The sequence below is a fragment of the Heterocephalus glaber genome, unplaced genomic scaffold, assembly GCF_053883595.1.
Source record: "Heterocephalus glaber isolate CG9 unplaced genomic scaffold, H.glaber_assembly_v1.0 deba00001472, whole genome shotgun sequence".
NCBI classification, from domain to species: Eukaryota; Metazoa; Chordata; class Mammalia; order Rodentia; family Bathyergidae; genus Heterocephalus; species Heterocephalus glaber.
Genome location: NW_028258315.1, coordinates 82,597,190 through 82,603,626, shown reverse-complemented (window position 1 = coordinate 82,603,626; position 6,437 = coordinate 82,597,190). Strand labels below are relative to the sequence as shown.

Here is a 6,437-nt window from a genome sequence, read left to right as displayed (position 1 = left end):
TTTTTTTTCCTTTTCTTTTTTTTTTAAACTTTAAACAGATTTTTATTACACAAACTTTGTCACATAATTGATTTTCTCTACTTTGTACACAATTATTCTTCTCCACAGAAAGGCTGCTCTGAACTTTTCATCTGTGATGGCAAGCACTAGAATCCTGACTGTAACAGAATAGTAGCAGAAGTGCCTCTGTGATTAAGTTGAAAGCAGTACACTGGTACGCAGCTCTGGCACCCAGTTTCAGGAATGTACAAATGCTTTCGTATTCAAAAATACAAAATAAATTATCTGTAGGCATGGACAATGAGAGCAGTAAACCATTATATATTGTAACTGAAACCAGCAATGATTGGTGTGTGATTTCCTTACATCAGCCAGCCTTCTCTTCATTTCCTTCATCTGAATACTCCAGTTACTGGGGAGGACCCTGAATGGAGCTTCCTGTCACAGTTCATCAGCAAGGGCCACGTGCTACTCTAGGCTAAAACATGCCACCGCCCATCCTGACACCCATCCAGCCCATGGTGCCCATGGCCGGGTCCGTCTCCTCCTTAGGGATTTCTGTGACCACGACTTCTTCCATAGTTAACAGAAAGGCCATCCCCGCAGCGTCCAGCAAAGCAGTTCTTACAACCTTTGTTGGATCAATGATGCCTTTCTCTACCATATTCACAAAGTCTCTGAGCATAGCATCATAGCCAACCTCAGAGGAGCTCTGCAGGATTTTTTCAACTGTCAAAGATCCTTCCACACCTGTTTTCTTAGCAATGGTCATCGCAGGAATCTTCAGTGTTCTTTTAATAATTTCTATACCAATTTTTTGATCTTCATTAGCAGGAGTTAAGGCGTCGAGGGCGGGAATGTACTGAAGCAGGGCACAGCCACCCCCCAGCACAATGCCTTCTTCCACAGCTGCCCTCGTAGCATTGAGGGCATCTGTGACCCTGTCTTTCTTCTCATTCACCTCAACATCACTTGTCCCACCAACCTTCAGCACAGCCACTCCATCTGAAAGCTTTGCCAGTCACTCACTCAGTTTCTCCTTCTCATATTCACTGGTTGTGATTTCTAATTGCTCAGTGATTTCTTGAATACCTTTTTCAATTTGTGCTTTGCCACCTTTGCCTTTCAAAAGCATGGCATCATCTTTGGTCACAATGACTCCTCCAACTTTTCCTACGTCATGGGCCTGAACATCTTCAAGATTTCGTGTTAACCCCTCTTCTCCAAAGACTGCACCACTAGTCGCAACAGCCATGTCTTTCAGCTGATTCTTCCTATTGTCACCGAACCCTGGAGCTTTGACTGCGACAACCTGAAGACCAACCTTTAGCTTGTTCAAAACCAGGGTACTGAGAGCTTCTCCATCAACATCCTCAGCAATTATGACCAAGGGCTTCCGGTGAGCATTGGCAATTTCAAGAGCAGGTACAATAGACTGGACACTAGAAATCTTCTCACTCAGTAGAATATAGGCATCCTGGAATTCACACTTCTGGCCTTTTGATGTATCAATAAAGTATGGAGAAATATAACCTCGATCAAACTTCATGCCTTCAATAATTTCCAATTCATCATTCAAGGTTTTTCCATCCTTCACTGTGATGACGCCCTTCCTTCCGACCTTCTTCATGGCATCAGATATGATGTTGCCAATTTCCTTGTCTCCATTTGCAGAAATTGTAGCAACCTGAGCAATTTCTTTGGGAATTGTCACAGGTTTAGACTGTTTCTTAAGTTCAGCAATCACAGCGTCAACAGCTAACAACACACCTCTCCTGATTTCCACGGGGTTCATGCCTTTGCTAATCTTCTCGCAGCCTTCCTTGGCAATGGAGCGTGCTAGGACAGTCGCAGTGGTGGTACCATCTCCTGCCTCTTCATTTGTGTTGTTGGCAACATCTTGAACAAGTTTAGCCCCAATATTTTTGTATTTGTCTTGTAAATCAATTGACTTTGCAACAGTCACACCATCTTTTGTTACTTTGGGATTTCCTCAACTCTGTTCAATGATCACCATTCTTCCCTTTGGCCCCATTGTAACGGCGAAGACGGGGTTGGCCAGGAGGTCTACACCCTGAAGCATAAGGGCGCGGGCGTCCGCACCGAGTTTCACGTCCTTGGCATAAGCTCGAGTGAGCTGCTGCGGGGCCAGCCCCCAGGACACTGGCCTTGCCTGGTAGCCGGAGCATTTCAGCGCAGGCCAGGCGGAGGCAGCCACCCTCAGCAGGCACACGCAGCTCCTCCGCCCGCCTGGGTTAGCTGTCACCCCGGAAACGTCCTGGAGCACAGGTTCCCCAGAAGTGCCCCAGGGAAACAAGCAGGGGAGGGTGGCCGGGAGCACCCGGGCGTCATCACAGGGTCCGCAGCTACTCTGCGGGGCACCGCTCTCCGGGCGCCCCGGGCAAGGTTACTCGGGAGACGCAGTGGCCGGTCCTCTGTCCGTTGTCCGTCTCCTGCTCCAACCGTAGGGCCGCGGCGGGGCCCCGATCGCCGCCCGCACCGCCCCCCCTGCCAGGCCGCACTTGACTCTGCACGCTGGCCCGCAGACCTGCAGGCCGCACGTTCCATTTTTTTTCCTTTTCTCGTAATTTTTCCTTTCCCTTCTTTCCTTTCTCCTTCCCATCTCATTTCCCCTACCCCTTTGGACCTTTTCCTATTTCAAAGTATCCATTATTCATTATTAATCCTTTTAATCCTTATTTACACTTTCAGTTTCTCACACCAGAGAAACTATTTGGTATTTACACACGTGTGTCCTATTTATTTCACTTAAGAGTATGGCCTCAATATGCATCCATTTAGCTATAAATGACTCTAGTTTCTCATTCTTTATGGCTGAGTAGTACTCCATTTTATTAAAAAAAAAAAACAAAAACACATCTTCTTTAGCCAGTTTCCAGTTGATGGGCACTTGGGCTGTTTCCAAGCTTTAGCTATTACAAACTGTGCCACTATAAACATGAGTGCACATATATCACTGTGGCATGAGTCTTTTAATTCTTTTGGGAAGACACTCAGCAGGGGAATAGCTGGCAGAGATGAAAAATAAACAAATTTTAAAGAAAAGAAAAAACAGATGAATAGATAAAGAAAAAAGTTTCTGTGGATTTTGTGTTGAACATATAGACATATCCTTTGGGTGACAGTAACAAAGATTCATCAATGAAGGGAAAGACCTTCCATGCATGCACATGTATTCTAAATTCATCCCTTAATGGTTCTGAATTTGAGTCAGCCTCCTATGTTCATGGATACCAGTGTGAATGTACATGAAGAGACTTGCCTGAGGTAAGACTACCTAACTTATTCCCAAATAATAGAGCCTAGGCCAGTGATGGTGAACCTTGTAGGACTTTCAATGATAAAAACAGTTCCCTGTGACATGTGTGCCACAGGTTCACCACCACTTATAAACCTACTACTTATTTCAGGTGCCTATCAAATATACAATAGAGAACACTCAAACACTGCCAAAACCTTCTTGATATCACATGGATACCTTGGAAGGACTGAACATGGCCTTGGTTTTCCATTCTTGAAATTTAAAGTTAATTTGTAAAGGTTGATACCTATGTGGTTCTATCACAGTTGCTAGAAAAATACTCAAACTAGACATCCATGGGAGGTTGCATTCATCATTAATATGAGCCTATTATTGGTATGGAAGATAGCTGTGGTTGGTCTTATTCATCATTACCACTGGATGATGATGGGGCCACTGTGCAGGTCAAACAGCATTATAATATCCATGGACATGCTAGTACATATATGGATTACATAGAAGAAGTTTTAGTCACATACCTGATCTAACTTCATGAAGTTATTTATTTCATCAAGTTGGTCAAGAAACTCAATAGTATGTGTCTTGAAAGTTGACCGAGAAGAGACTGGCATAATCCTCATATATATCATCCACCATTCTTCTACTAGAAACATTTGCATCTTTGCAATTGTGGAAACTTAAATATAGTTTCAAAAATTAAGAACTGTCAGTAAGCTCTTGGGTCCTATACCTTCAAGGATGGCACTTATTTACATTCATATTACAGGCAGAACATTTGTTCAGCACTCAAGGTACAACATGACTACTGCAGGGTTGAGATTTAGACAAATATAGGCAATATGGACAGCAGAACTGAAGCTAAGAAAACCTTGTGGATCTTCTGGATGAGAGTGAGGTAGTATATCAGCAAGCAAAAGATTTTATGACCCAGAGGTAATGTGGTCAGTAAATGATGGACATCAAGAGCTTGTCAATGGGGTAGAGTGCTCGCTGGGTGATTTTTTTTTTGTCAGTGACCCCAGTGGAAGATTCGCAGTGTTTGAATATGGTGAACAGTCATGCAGATATATCCATGTCTCTACTTCTATCACAGGCTGAACTTAGAGAACTTGATAAAATGACCTATAGAAATGATTCCGGGTTATGGAAGAGTAAGATCATAGAATAGACGCTACACTAGAGTTTGTTGAAGTATCAATTTATGCAACTAAACATCTTTGCTACTCTTCCATTCTTGTAGCTTTGGGTACTCTGTGACTCAATTCTGGTCAAGAAGACATAATTGGGAGTTTCATTTTTTAAAAATTTGCCTATTCTCTTTTTATTTACAGATAATAATTATACACCTTATGGATTATAGGGTGAAGCTTAGGTACATTTATATATTGTATACATATAATCCATATATGTACTTAGGTTAGCTATCCTCTTAAACGTTTATTATTTCCCTCTCTCCTAAAAGGTGTTGCCCTTCCTCTTTCCTGATGCTAGGTTACACAGTGGGAAGGTGGAAGACTTGAAGCCCTGATGGCACCATGGTCTGAAATTTGTGTGAAAAAAAAGAAAAACAAACAACAAAACCCCTTTAGTTAAGTCATTGTATAGATTTTCTTCTGCTTGTAACTGAGTACATTCCTAATACAAATATTAATTAAAACTGGTAACACCTTTTATAGCTCAAATTCTGTGAAAACTCTTCTCAGCCAGGCATGGGAGTGCACAGCTATAATCCCAGCACTCTGAAAGTCTGACACAGGAGCACAATTTGAACCCAGCCTGGGTAAATAAGCTACTGAAGAAGACCCTGTCTCAAAAGATAAGAAAATGAAGTGGGACTGTAGCTCACTAAAAGAAACAAAAGTCTCTTCTTTCTTAATTCTTGCACTACTCTGGTCATCCTTGTTTATGGGCATTTCTAGACTGCAGCAATACTCCTCCTGAACTTCAATATTTTTCCATATCAGTCTTACTGTGGTTAAAGTGTAACCCAGAGTTATGCACCAAACAGCACCACAACCCAAGCACACAGCAGCACTGATGCCACAATGATAAATTTGACAACATTAGAGGGGGGAAATATTGTGATAGCTCCTGCTGCTCTCCAGCCAATTTACACATTTTCCTAGAATTATTTTAGATGTTGTTATCACCCAAACACCTGCTGCTGTGTAGGCAGGAGAATAAGCAAAAACAAGCAAGGAAGCAAAATATACCAAATTAAAAAGCAAATGTGTGCAATCCCCAAGAATAGAATACAAATCATAACCTTCAAATTTGAAGGCCAGTGTGCTTGGATGCCAACCAATCTCTAAGCTGCTGTAAATGCCCAGACTCAGACAAGGGGAAAAAATAATCCAGATAGTTTTAATGTTGTTTTCTACTTCTGCTGCTTTTTGTAGTGAAATAAAATTTATGTCAACTTAATTTCACATTAATAATTTTGCCCAAAACATTTATTAAGCTCTTTACTCAACACTGTAGATATTAAGGAAAAATGTTGGCATTAAAAATATAACTTTAGGATTTGAACATTGAAAAATGTTGATTTTTTAAAAAGTTTGATGACTCAGTTGATGGGAGTGAGAATTCAGAAGAACACCTCAGTTTCTAACACAAAATTTAAAGCTGATTTTTATCATAAATATTATATGTCCAGAGCCCTTTTGTTATTCCTAAGACAGTCCATGAAAAGATTTCCTATTTATTTTCTTCTTAATTAAGTTTTCAATAAAGAACCAAAGAAGAAAGAAAAAATACAAACTTAGGTTTATTAATGAGAGACTTTTGTGTAGTGACAGACAATTTTATCCATTGCTGTTCCACAGCAGAGTTCATGTGTGACTGCCATGAAAAGTGTCATTGAAGTGAAGGACAAATTCTCTTTTCAAAGGTCACACACAGCTATTGTGAGAGGTTGTCACACAGGGTGTTCAACTGGGAGAAAATCAACAGAACAATATGAATGAGAGAGAAAGGGAAAGGTATGTAAAGTTATCAGCAATAGATAAAACCTCAAGGACAGAAAGAAGTCTAAAGGATACTTGTAGAAATCTTTGTGTATTGAAAGAAAATGCTTATGCTGACCCTTAAGAACCTACAACAATGTTGACACTGTTATTTAAAGTTTATAGTAGTGGAAAGGTGTTTCATGAAT

At 41.0% G+C, this 6,437-nt stretch overlaps 1 pseudogene; it reads right to left on the bottom strand.

The window, feature by feature from the left end:
* Positions 1–463: 463 nt before the first annotated feature.
* LOC101709242 (60 kDa heat shock protein, mitochondrial pseudogene) lies at positions 464–2,568 on the bottom strand (annotated as a pseudogene).
* Positions 2,569–6,437: the final 3,869 nt, after the last annotated feature.